This window comes from Mus pahari, chromosome 2, assembly GCF_900095145.1.
Source record: "Mus pahari chromosome 2, PAHARI_EIJ_v1.1, whole genome shotgun sequence".
Classification (NCBI taxonomy): Eukaryota; Metazoa; Chordata; class Mammalia; order Rodentia; family Muridae; genus Mus; species Mus pahari.
This window is the reverse complement of record NC_034591.1, coordinates 92456414-92469663: the sequence shown is the minus strand read 5'-3', so window position 1 is coordinate 92469663 and position 13250 is coordinate 92456414. Positions and strand designations below refer to the sequence as shown.

The 13250-nt window shown below is 36.7% G+C and overlaps 1 non-coding gene across 1 annotated transcript; it reads left to right on the top strand.

Annotated features, from left to right (window-relative positions):
• The first annotated feature begins 11125 nt into the window (after nucleotides 1–11125).
• Nucleotides 11126–11312, top strand: LOC115063573. Its single transcript, XR_003843408.1, has one exon. It is a non-coding gene; the product is annotated as a U2 spliceosomal RNA (small nuclear RNA).
• Nucleotides 11313–13250: the final 1938 nt, after the last annotated feature.

The following is a 13250-nucleotide window of genomic DNA, read 5'->3' as shown; positions in this document are numbered from 1 at the left end:
GTCAGGTATTATTGGGAAGGGAGGCCCCTTGGTCTTGCAAACTTTATATCCCCAGTACAGGGGAACACCAGGGCCAAAAAGGGGGAGTGGGTGGGGAGGGAAGTAGAGGGGGAGGGTATAGGGGACTTTGGGGATAACATTTAAAATGTAAATGAACTAAATACCTAATAAAAGTTGAAAAAAAAAAAAAAAACCTTAAATGCCATCCTCTGGACATGATAATGCTGTTGAAAACATGAACTCTTAGCAACTCTTTGAATCAACATGATGTGTATATGGTTGAGTACTTAGAAAATTGCAGCACATAACATGGGAAAACCCTGAAGCCCCACCTCCAGTTGAGTTGAGGAGCTATTATTGGTAGATATTGGTTTCTAGAGGAAGTTTACTTTTCTTTAAATTGTACTCACTGATCTGCTCCAGTGGATGATGCCATACCCATACACATTAAGGGAGCATTAATTGCCTAAGTGTGTTATAATAAGTAAATAAGTCAATGGGATTAGAGGCCCTTGGTCTTGCAAAGAACATGTGCCCCAGTACAGGGGAATGCCAAGGCCAGGAAGCAGAAGTTGGTGGGTTGGGGAGCAGCGTGGGGGGAGGGTATAGGAGCCTTCAGGATAGCATTTGAAATGTAAATGAAGAAAATATCTAATAAAAAACAACTGAATAAAAGATTTAAAGATAGGCGATATATTGCAGGATGGTCCTGGAGGATTTGGAGGAAGTGGGTATTGGGTATGAAAAGATATACATATACATTTTTTAAAGAATAAAATTTATTAAGAATATAATAACAATAATATGCTCAATAAATATCTATTTTATATAAATCAAAGACTGTTTATATAAGTAAAGCACTGATTCAAGTGGCATCCCTATAAAAGAATATTAGTACCAATGCACATGCCAGCAAGATTCTGCTGAAGGGACCCTGATATTGTGGCCTCTTGTGAGGCTATGCCAGTGCCTGGCAAACACTGAAGTGGATGCTCACAGCCAGCTATTGGATGGAACACAGGGCCCCCAATGGAGGAGCTAGAGAAAGTACCCAAGGAGTTGAAGGGGGCTGCAACCCTATAGGTGTAACAACAATATGAACTAACCAGTACCCCCTGAGCTTGTGTCTCTAGCTGCATATGTATCAGAAGATGGCCTAATTGGCCATCACTGGGAAGAGAGGCCCCTTGGTCTTGCAAACTTTATATGACCCAGCACTAGGGAAAGGCTGGGCCAAGTAGTGGGAGTGGGTGGNTAGGGGAGCAGGGGCTGGGGGGGGGTATAGGGAACTTTCAGGATAGCATTTGAAATGTAAATAAAGAAAATAATAATAAAAAATTGAAAAAAAGAATATTAGTACCAAAACATGACATATTTTATGCCCTAACAAGCCCTTAAAATTATTTCCATCTTGCAAATTAGAAAATCAGAAAAAATTTCAGACTTGCTGAAGAATAATTGATTACAATAAATAAATGAAAAATAAACAAATAAATAAATGAGAATGTGAAGTTAAGGGATGCATTGTACTTGGTCCAGGACGAGTTGGAGAACGGCTGGATATGAAAAGGATATATAACATATAATACTATATATATATAATATATATCACATGCATTGATTTATGATTATATGATATGATATATTTATGAATTATATAAATATATATACATGTGTGTGTGTGTGTGTGTGTGTGTGTGTGTGTGTGTGTGTGTGTGTGTAATATAACAGCAAAAGTTCCGTGGAATGGACCTTTTTTGACCTCCTAAGTGCTTATAGCATTTCTTTCTTTGGGGCTGCATTTCTGATTAGTTGAAAGCTTTCTTTTGTTTCCCTTTAATTTTCAGCACTAGTGGCCATATTTTAGCATGTTCTGTGCAAGTTTGCATGTCTTAGGCCATGAGGTATTTACCGTCTATCCAATCCTCCAGTTGGGACCTCATTAACCAACCTTACTGGACAACACTTCGTACTCCTCACAGTTACTTCTTCTCATGGCTACTAGGATTTTTCTGGTCTCTTCTCATCCCGTAAACTTGTTTTTAAGATTTAGATTTATACAATTACTTTAATTCCTTTTCAAAAAACTTTACCCGATAGTCCTCATTATATTAACCCCTCAGAAGTTCTGCAGCACAAGATAATTTTATTTGTACACCTTTTGACACAGATCAAAATAAATTTTGTCTTCTCCTATACCATTGTAATTCTTTGAGATAGGAATCTTGCCTATGCTCGAAATCCTTCTATCACTAATGCCAAACATGCATTTGTTTGTTTGATTGACCGACTGATAGGTATTGTTGTCTATGGAAGGTTCTGAGTAATTTATACCACAACATCCAACAAAAAAGGGAATGAAAAGATCAACATCGAAACGAACAGCCCAAATATGGAGCTGGTGCATCATTAAAAACCTGGCACAACTGTCCTAGACTTTTCCTCTTTGGTTTTTCCCAGTGATTTCCTGAATAAATTCAAAGAATGTTTTATATTTTTTTTTCATCCACAGAGAATGAATGTGACCAAGGTATTTAGAAGGAGGTGATTTTGGGCAAAGCCAAGTAAAATATGTAATAATTTATCCAATGCATACCTGTGGATAGGTAAATTCAATCAAATTAATAGTTTTACCATTCATTAACACTTAATAATTGAATAGATACCTTTTGTCCACTAAGTTCACTCATCACAAATTTGGAAATAGAACAAAGAAACATTTTCAATATATTAATATTGTTGAGGATAAATTTTTCCTTAGCAGTGTACAAAATAATTAAAGAACATATAAATGTGTTCATGTATGTATGTATCTACGTTCAAGTATGTGTGTGTGTTTATATGCCTGTGTGTATATGCATATAAGAGAGCAAATGTGTGTGAGCTTATGTATGTGGATGGATGTATTTGCTTACATCTGTTGAAGTTCATAATATAATTTGTGAGACGTATTCAGCACAACCTGGTTTGCAGGAAAGGTTTTATTTCATCATCATGGCTGCTTAAACACTAAGATATCTTGGATCTGTGATATGAAGTTTATAAATCTGAATAACTTTTTGTCAGACTTGTAAGAAATATGTATGTTTTAATAAGATTTATTGTTTCTATGCTATTGAGTTTTGGATAATTAATATTACATTGGGTGCTACAGAAATGGTCAGCCAATAAGAGTGTTTGTAGCTTAAGAGATGGACCAGAATTCATTTTCCAGAACCTACCTGAGCAGTCTATAACAACCTGTAATTCCATCTTGAGCATCTTTGGGTCTCCTCTGCATATGAGATGGAACCCCAGGTGGGACAGTCTCTGGATAGCCTTTCTTTCAGTCTCTGCTCCACTCTGCGTACCTTTGTTTCCTGTAAATAGGAGTAATTCTGGGTTAAAATTTTTGAGATACTCATGGATCCAGCCGTATATATAGCAGAGGATGGCCTTATCTGGCATCAATGTTACGGGAGGCCCTAGGTCCTGTGAAAGCTTGATGCCCCAGTGTAGGGGAATGCTAGGTCATTGAGGTAGGAGTGGGTGAGTTGGTGGGGAAGCACCCTCATAGAAGTTGGGGGTACAGAGGATGGGACAGGGGATTTGTGGAGGGGAAACTGGGAAGGGGGGATAACATTTGAAATATAAGTAAATAAAATAGGCAACAAAAAATTATGGTGGAGTGACCAAACTATGATACCAAAGGCCTTCCCTGGTCTGGACAGCTGTATTTACATGGCCACATGTACCAGGATATATAACAAAGGCATGCATAAGAATAAAATACAAAAGAGAACATTCAAAATTATAAACAATAAGGAATGATTAATATTCCTATCTATGGTAATAATCTATTAAACATCTGGAATTTTTTGTTAGAAGAAAGGATCTTGTCGATTGCATTGATTTGAGAGGAATTGGGTATCAATGGTTATCTTGCTCAAATATCTATATAATATCTACCAATCAACCTTTGTTATAAAGAAAGGTTTGATTTTCAGTTTTTAGTGTTTAGCAACATTTTGATGAAGGTACCTCTATTGGAATGCTGAGACAGTCAAACACATAAATGCCATATATTTTTATTTATTTTTTAATTAGATTATTTTCTTTATTTACATTTCAAATGTTTTCGCATTTCCTGGTTTGCCCTCCAAAAACCCTCAATCCTATCCCCCCTCTTCCTGCTCACCAACCTACCCACTCCTGCTTCCTGTCCTCTTATTCCCCGACACTGGGACATCGAACTTTCTCAGTACCAAGTGCCTCTCCTCCCTCTGATGTCCAACAAGGCCATCCTCTGGTATATATGCAGCAGGAAACATGTGTCCCTCCATGTGTACTCTTTGGTTGGTGGTTTAGTCCCTGGAAGCTCTGGAGGTACTCATTGGTTCATATTGTTGTTTGTCCTATGGGTTGCAAGCTCCTTCAGCTCCTTCAGTCCTTTCTCTAGCTCCTCCATTGTGGACCTTGTCCCCAGTCCAGTGGTTGACTGAGAGCATCCACCTCTGTACTTGTCAGGCACCCGCAGAGCCTCTCAGGAGACAGCTGTATCAGGTGCCTGTCAGCAAGTACTTGTTGGCATCTACAATAGTGTTTGGGTTTGGTAACTGAATATGGGATAGATCCATCCCCAGGTGGGGCAGGCTCTGGATGGTCATTCCTTCAGTCTCTGCTGCACACTTTGTGTCTGTATCTCCTCCCATGGGTATTTTATTCCCAGTACTAAGAAGGACTGAAGTATCCATACTTTGGTCTTCCTTCTTCTTGAGCTTCATTTGGTCTGTGAATTAGAACACAGTCAATGGTAAGTGGATATTAGCCCAGAAGCTCAGAATAAACACCACTCTCCTATAAAGCCCCTTTCTGTAAATATGAAGGATCATTTGATGCTTTCTTTTTGTCTTTTCTGTATTTCATCAATATTGATATCTACACAATGGGCAAGAGAGAAAAATCAATTGTTCTGTCAGCCAGGTAGCATTTTCTGATGTCCACAGAGCTCCATTTATCAAAACCAAAAAAAATCTTTTTTCTTTTGGTAAGCATAATACAATACTGAAGGACCATTGTTTCCATCATGCATCTGTAAACACAAGCGCTTAGGGTAAGTTTATTTTTAGTGTTAGAAACATCTCACATATTAAGGTATTTTCAGTCAAAATTTGTTACACTTTAAACACATACTCTGAAGACCAAACATTCCCTATTGGAGACCATATCTTTTGATTAACTTATCACTGCCCACAGCTTCTTTAGGAGTCATTGATTCTGTCTGGCCAATTTTAGCAATTTTAGTTTCATTTGATTTGTCTAAACACTAGAGAAAGTGGGTATTTGAGACAGCCCTTTGTATAAATATCATGATTCAGTAGAAAAGCAAGCTCACTGAACTGAGTGACTTTTGCCAGTCTATATGTAAATGGGCGATGTCAGGTATGCATGTTAAGTGATGCCCATAATTGATAGGTGGTGCACTTATCTTATGCAAATCATAGAAGATATGTTGGAAACTTAAAATGAGTTTCTTATCTGAGAAATAATAAAAGAATGTTTCCAGTACTTACAGCACCCAATTTCATGCTGCCTCAGTCTCCAAAATATTGCTTTAAAATTAGAAGCATGAATTATACTTTAATTACACTAAATGATTTTGTGCCCTGATTGATTGTATAAAACAGACTCTGTAATCTCAGTGTGCACAGACAGAGCATTATGTGGGGAAGTTCTATGATGACATTCAAGATTTAATAACGAGTACCTAATTGTCATTTAAGCATTTGTGATGGAATAATATTTTTCCATGTCTGTCTGAATATAAAATTGAGCATAATGGTATGCTCAAGTCTTCTGAGGGAACAATGTTGCAAAATTGTATCAGTTATTTTACAAATGACAGAAGAAATAACTTTTGAAGAGCCATTTATGAATTACTAAAGCATGCAAGCACCATTGTAAGCATTACAATTATCATATAGACAGTTCTCAGCTCAGGTGGTTTTAAGAAGTAAATGATAAAATAACATCCTGTTATATGCTATGTTTCTCAATGTCTATAGCATACAATTTTGTTCTGACTTTCTTAAAGACTTAATTTGCCACATGATTTTAGAGTAATCATCAATGTTTTAGCACTACAAAGTATATACTAAAAAGGAATTCTTATTCATTTACAAAATTTTTGTTAACCAGAGGATTGTAATACATTAGAATTTTCAAGTTTAAAGAAGCCATATCCTCCTACTATTTTATCTGGAATCTGCTTCAATTACTTCCTGTGAAAATAACTGTGCTCCATTACAGCTGTATGTAAAGTTTTTATTTACTCCAGAAAGAATCGAAGTTTTCAAGCATTTTGATTGTGCCCTACTTGGATAAATGCCACAAATTCAAATATATTCCTAAGTAAAAAAAAAAAAATGAGAGTCAGATATGGAGAGTTTCAAAAAATTGGAAATATATTTAAAATCTGTATGCCTCTGTGTTTATGTACGCCTCTGTGTTTATGTACATGTGTGAGTGCCTGTATGTTGAAACCAAACATTGGAATTTAATGAAATGGTGCAATGTAGTAGGCCAGGCAAGACAGAAAGCTAAGATTCCCCACCTACACTCAAACTCTCTCATGCCTTTCACTGGGATTTCAAAGACCACCCTGCAGGCATGTATCTCTATTCCTTCCCCTGCCATTTCCAAACCTCCACCTAGGGTGGGTATCCCTTGAACATGTACAGGCCCCCTGGCCTGAACAGGTAAGAGACGCACCTGCCAGAATGACCCAAGCTCCTGATGCCATCACTACCACCTGCTTTCTCCTCGATGATTCCCCTGCCCCTAAAGTGACAGATATCTACAGGTCAAGTCCAGGCCACACCAGTCACAGCAGCGATCTCCTGCTGGACAGAAGCCCATGCAATCTACCAGAAGTCCAGCTCCCAATTTTGTTCAAGACTCCCTGCTAGACCAGAAGTCAAGACAATTACCAGAACTACAGACACCAAACACCAGACAATGGAACAAGAATATCAAACCTTTAAATGAAAAGGTCTCCTCTACTCCTGGATCAGTAAAATTAGCATAGTAAAAATGGCCATCTTAACCAAAATAATCCCCATCAAAATTCCAAAACAATTCTTTACAGACCTTGAAGGAACAGTACTGAGATCCATATGGAAAACAAAAACAAAAAAAAACAAACAAAAACAAAACAAAGCCAAAAAAACCTCAGGATAGCTATAAAAATCCTGTACAATAAAAGAATTTGCAGAGGTATCACCATCCTGAACCTTATAGAAGAGAGTAGGGTATAGCCTTGCATGCATTGGAACAGGAGACAACTTCCCAATAGCACCAATTGCTTAGGTTCAATTAATAAATAGGACCTCATAAAGCTGAAAAGCTTCTATAAATCAAAGAACATCATCAAGTGGACAAAATGGCTGATAGGTTTTGTGTCTAGTTTGGTGTTTATGTTTTCCTTTTGGTAGCATTAGAGTACCTTCCTTCAGCAAAGACAATGAAACCTAGAGGTAAAGGTGCTATGTAGACACGCCCTCTACATCTTCTGTTCAATGAGTTGTGTATGTATTGCTTTCAGCAATGGGGTTTTGCTATCAGTTTGTGGAGAACAACCTATTGGAAGTAACCAACCAGTATCTGATTTAATTTAAGACTCACACCATGAGATGGAACCCATACCCACTACTGTTTGGGAGATCAAGAACCAGAGACTAGTTAGCTCTGACACCTAGGGTAAAGCCAAATATTAGATGTCTAAAATAAAAAAAAAAACAGAAAAATAAAAATATAGTGATTGAATGACTCTTAATGATGTTCTGGTATACTAACAGATAATTGCTTTATTAAGTCATCACCAGAGAAGTCTTTATTGCTTCAGGCCATGACAATCATAAAGGGTAAGTATATTCATTCATCACAATGAGGTAAGACTGTAGCTGCAGATGACCCTGTGTACTTCAGAGTACGTGGAATTCTTATGGAGGATCTGTGTTCAGTTCCTAGAACCCACACCAAGCAGCTCACAACAGCCCGTAGGCAATTATATCTCCAGATCAACCCACTCCTTCTGCCTGTACAGATACATGCACATGCACACAAGGAGTCTCATACTTCTGTATTCTTAAAATCAATATGAAGTAAAAGTAAAAAAGAGGAAAAAGAAAAAACTTAAAAATTAAACAGAAACAACAGTGAAGCCTCTTATCTCTAAATAGTATTCTGGTGACATAAAGGCAAGCTAACTAATAATTAGCATGTAGACATATAGGGGACCATTAACACTTAACCCAAAAAACAAGAAACAATTCAGCAATTAAAGAATACAATATGCTTTTCTACAATGACTAAGTATATATGACTGGAAAAAGTCTACAGATGAAAAATAACCTCAGGCATATAACGTCAAAGTCAACAAAATAGCAGAAAACATTTTTACTAATCCATATATATATATATATATATATATATATATATATATATATATATATATGTAGTGAGGATGTGTATAAGTAAAACTTGATCACCAGCACATTATGACATCATGACTAGCACAGGGAACAACACAGATATGCTTAAAGACAGAAATAGTGTCTACTAATATATCTAAACATTGAATTTTTCAGTAACTAAGTAACTACACTACTTGGCATCTCTTTATGCAAATAATAAAATTTATGCTCCTACAAAAACCTGTAAGCAGATGTCCAATCAGTCTTTGTTTTTAAGCACAAAGCTGGAAAACAATTCAAAGTTCTTACATAGGTGAATATGAAAATACAATGTTGCAGAATCTAAGCCAGGAGCTGCTCTCAGAAGTAAAAAGAAAACTCACTTCAAAGCAAAGAAGATTGCTGTTTTCTAAGAAATTATGCTAAAATTAAAAGCCAAAAACTTCAATACAAAATGAAACATCAAAAAAATCATATAATCCTCCAAAGTGACACGCTACAAATCTTTATGCATGCATCTGGTTAAAAAGGTGAAATTTTAGAATTTGAAGTCCTGGTTGGCAGGCTTAGTGAACTTGCAAAAGCAGATACAATGTGCAAAAGTTTAGCAGGCTATCCTTGATGATGAGATTACACAGCACGTAGATACTGATGAAAAATATACATGCTTCTCACGTGAGAAATAACGCTAAACACACACACACACACACACACACACACACACACACAATGACAAGGCAATGCAAGTAAACTTCTAAAACTGGAGCAAGAGTAACAGTCAAGATTATATTCTCACATATTGGTTGTAATTTCATGCTCTTATTTTGAAAATTTTGTTGTTCTTCTTTTGGGGTTACAAACTCCTTCAGTTCCTCCAGTCCGTTCCCTAACTCCTCCATTGAGGACCACATGATCAGTCCAACGGTTGGCTGTGAGCATCTGCCTCTGTATATGTCAGGCTCTGGCAAAGCCTCTCAGGAGACATATATATCAGGCTCCTGTCAGCATGCACTTCTTGTCATCCACAATAGTGTCTGGGTTTGGTGACTGTATATGGAATGGATCCCCAGATGGGGCAGTCTCTAGATGGCCTTTCCTTCAGTCTCTGCTCCACATTTTTTCTCCATATTTGCTCTTGTGAGTATTTTGTCCCACCTTCTAAGAAGAACCAAAAAAGCACCCACACTTTGGTCTTCCTCCTTCTTGAGCTTCATGTGGTCTGTGAATTGTATCTTGGTTATTTGGAGCTTTTGGGCTAATATCCATTTACCAGTGAGTATATACCATGTGTGTTCCTTTGTGATTCGGTTACTTCACTCAGGATAATATTTTCTAATTTTCTTCATTTGCCTACGAGTTTTATGAATTCATTAATTTTAGTAGCTGAGTAGTACTCCATTATGTAAATGTACCACATTTTCTGTATCTATTCCTCTGTTGAAGGACATCTGGCTTCTATCCAGCTCCTTGCTATTATCAATAAGGCTGCTATGATTATAGTGGAGTGTGTGCCATTTTTCAGTAACAGATCCTAGGTTGAAATAATGTTAAAATGTAAAATCAAATTATTTTCATGAGTATTGAAAATATTTTCCCATTCAATACATTGCGATCAGTTTCCCATCCCTCATCTCCTTTCAAACCGGTTCTCGCCTTCTTTCACTTTTAGAAAATGAGCATGCAAATCAAGCAATAATCCAAAATTTTATAAAAAGAAAGAAAAAAATGTGGTACACACACCACCAAATCAGAAAATCAGAAACTATAACATACAATAAAAAAATAAGGTAAAAAAAAATGAAACAAAAACCCAATAAAGCATTATGAGACAGAACATAATCCCCAAAACAATAATTAAGTTCCTCTGAGAAATACTTCAAGTTGCTATTGTGTCCTCTCTCTCTGAAGGGCGTGTACCCTTTCTTTAAGTGTGATGTACATACCCAGTAAGACTTCATTGAAGAAAACTAATTTTTCCTTTGCGAGTGGTTATCAATCAAAGGTAGCATCTGGGCTAGGGATGGAACTTTTATCCATTTCCCTATCTCAGCTCTGGGACCCAATTAGTTTGGACCTCTGCAGACTCCTACAGTCTTTGCAAGCTCATGTGTATATTGTCCTGTTGGGTATAAAGGGCCCTTTTTTCCCTTGGTGTCTTCTACTCCCTCTGAGCTGACTTTTACTTTTCTTATCTGGTAGCACGTAGAACACCTTTCAGTGTTATGAACACTAGTCAGTACGGATGAAGTCTATAGGTAGGCAGCAATTCAAATTTGTGTTCAAAGAGATATATAAGTCTTGTCTTCAGCAACGGGGTCTTACCATCAGTTTATGATAGACTACTCCAGTTTTTAGAGGATTTCCATAGATCTCCTTTGGCTAATTATCTAGAATCCATTTTGGAAATTGGAGGGTTCATAGGGTCCCGAAATGTTGTCTCCCTCATTATTTGATGACTTCATTTAGATGTTTAAATATTTGTGTATTCTAAGAAGTTTCTAGCGTAGTAGGGCTCCATAAGACCCCTGAATGGTTCCTAGTATTATTGTCCCCCTTTATTGTCTCCCTCTCCTCCTCTTCCTTCTCTATCTCTGTTTTTAATCACCTCATTACATTTATAAATTTTTGTATATGTGTATGATGTGTTTGGGTGTTGGTTATATGAGTGATAGATTGCTTCTCGGCCTTTTGGCTAAGATCAGGTGTATAAGTGAGTGATAGTGTGTCTCCATGTCTCTGTGTATCTGCATATGCTATATCATGTTTATGTATGTCAGAGGGTAACTTATCAGAATTTGTTCTCTCCTTTCACCAACTGGTTCTTTGGGATCCAACTTATATCATCAGACTTGACACCAAGGACTCATATGTCATCAACCTTATTGTTGGTCCTCTATTTTTCTTGAGGCTTGCTATCAAACTTCTTTATATATTTCTTTCTTTATTAATAAATTTAATAACAAATTATTGGTATTAAAAAATCTCCACAGATGATAGTTTGTTTTATTATATGTAGAGATAATAACAGACTTCTTCATTGGAACATTTTCAATAATAGGTTTTATTAGATCATCTAAGAATATATTAATCTATGGTATGAATTTTGCAAACAAATAACTCTGAAGAGATATGAAGACTAATTGGTGAAAATAATAAATGTAATACTTCATAAACATAAATTAATAGAATGAATATTCACAACTGTTCACTCCATTCATACATGCTTACAAGATGTTGGTCGTTTTTGAAATTCTGAAAGCTGAGTTATCCAATGCACATTTGATGAAGTGATGTGATGGATTTTATCATGCACAGATAATAGAAATCCTTCAAAGGCAAACATCTGAGTGTTGAGTTTCTTTTCACTGTTGGTAATCTGTCTGCACACTATCACTCTGAGAGAAGCAGCCTGAAGTATCCACAGACTATTTGATAACTTTCACATCTGAGTATCTGGATAAGGCCACAGCTTTTAAGATCTTATGAGGGTCCATTTGTAGGCTAGTGATTCTCTCAAGTGCTGATTTTGCAAGCAAAATATAAGCATCATTTACTTGCATGGTATTTTGAAGTCAAGGCATTAAAAATTTATCTGGAAAGTCAAAGATAAAAAACTAAGAGGCTGACAAGCAATGAATTGCAATAAAAAGTTGGCAGAACAATACATGGGCATAACAGGTTAGACCTTAAATCTCATAAGTAGCTGTGCCAAATGTGGCTTAAAAAGGTGGATGCATGACCCTGAATTACTTTTAATGGTTCACATTCCTGTGAGCTTTGATCTCTTATAGCAGAGGTAAAAAAAAAAAAATTGTTTAGTTCAAAAATACAAATTTAAATCACTATTTAGATGAATTCAAGCTATGCAACTTCCTTAGATACAGCAACCAAATCACAAAACAGGTGAAGCAATTTCTTATGCTTGAGATAAATTGTATACAATTACCATTATCATAATTAGTGCTGTATATACTCAGGAAAATTAAGCTAATAGAAAAAAATTCAGCTAACATCCTATGGTTATTAGAAATGAAAGGCTTCCTTATCTTTGTTAGTGACTGTGATATACCTCAGATTAAGTGAAAGCAGACTCAGGGTCCAATTTCCTCCCTATCTCACCTAAATGGGAGTATAAATCCATATTTAATATATATATATATATATATATATCAGTCACAATCATAAAAATTGAAATGTCCATTGCCTCATGTGAATACTTTTCTCACATGTAGTGAAATCATAGAAGATTTACATGCCTAGACATGTAAAACAAACAACAAAATAGTGTTAACTACATTCCAGTAACTCCCAGTGGAGCGATGGGGTTGCCAATCCACCTTCAAAATTTTTGACCCAGACCTGTTCCTGTTTAAAACAAATACAGAGAGAAAATGGAGCAGAGATTGAAGGAAAGGCCACACAGTGACCAACCCAATTTGGGATCTGTTGCATTGACCATCACCAAACCCTGACACTATTATTGATGCTATGTTTTGCTTGCAGAAAGAAACCTAGCATAGCTTTTCTCTGAGATGCTCTATCAGCAGCTGACTGAGACAGATGTACATACTTACAGCCAGCCATTGGACTGAGATAGCGGACCTCTATGGAAGAGTTAGGGCAAGGTCTGAAGGAGCTGAAGGAGATGGCAACCCCATAGGGAGATGTACAATCTTTTTTTTTTTTAATTTTATTTTCTTTATTTTCTTTATTTACATTTCAAATGCTATCCCGAAAGTTCCCTATACCCCCCCCCGCCCCTGCTCCCCTACCCACCCACTCCCACTACTTGGCCCA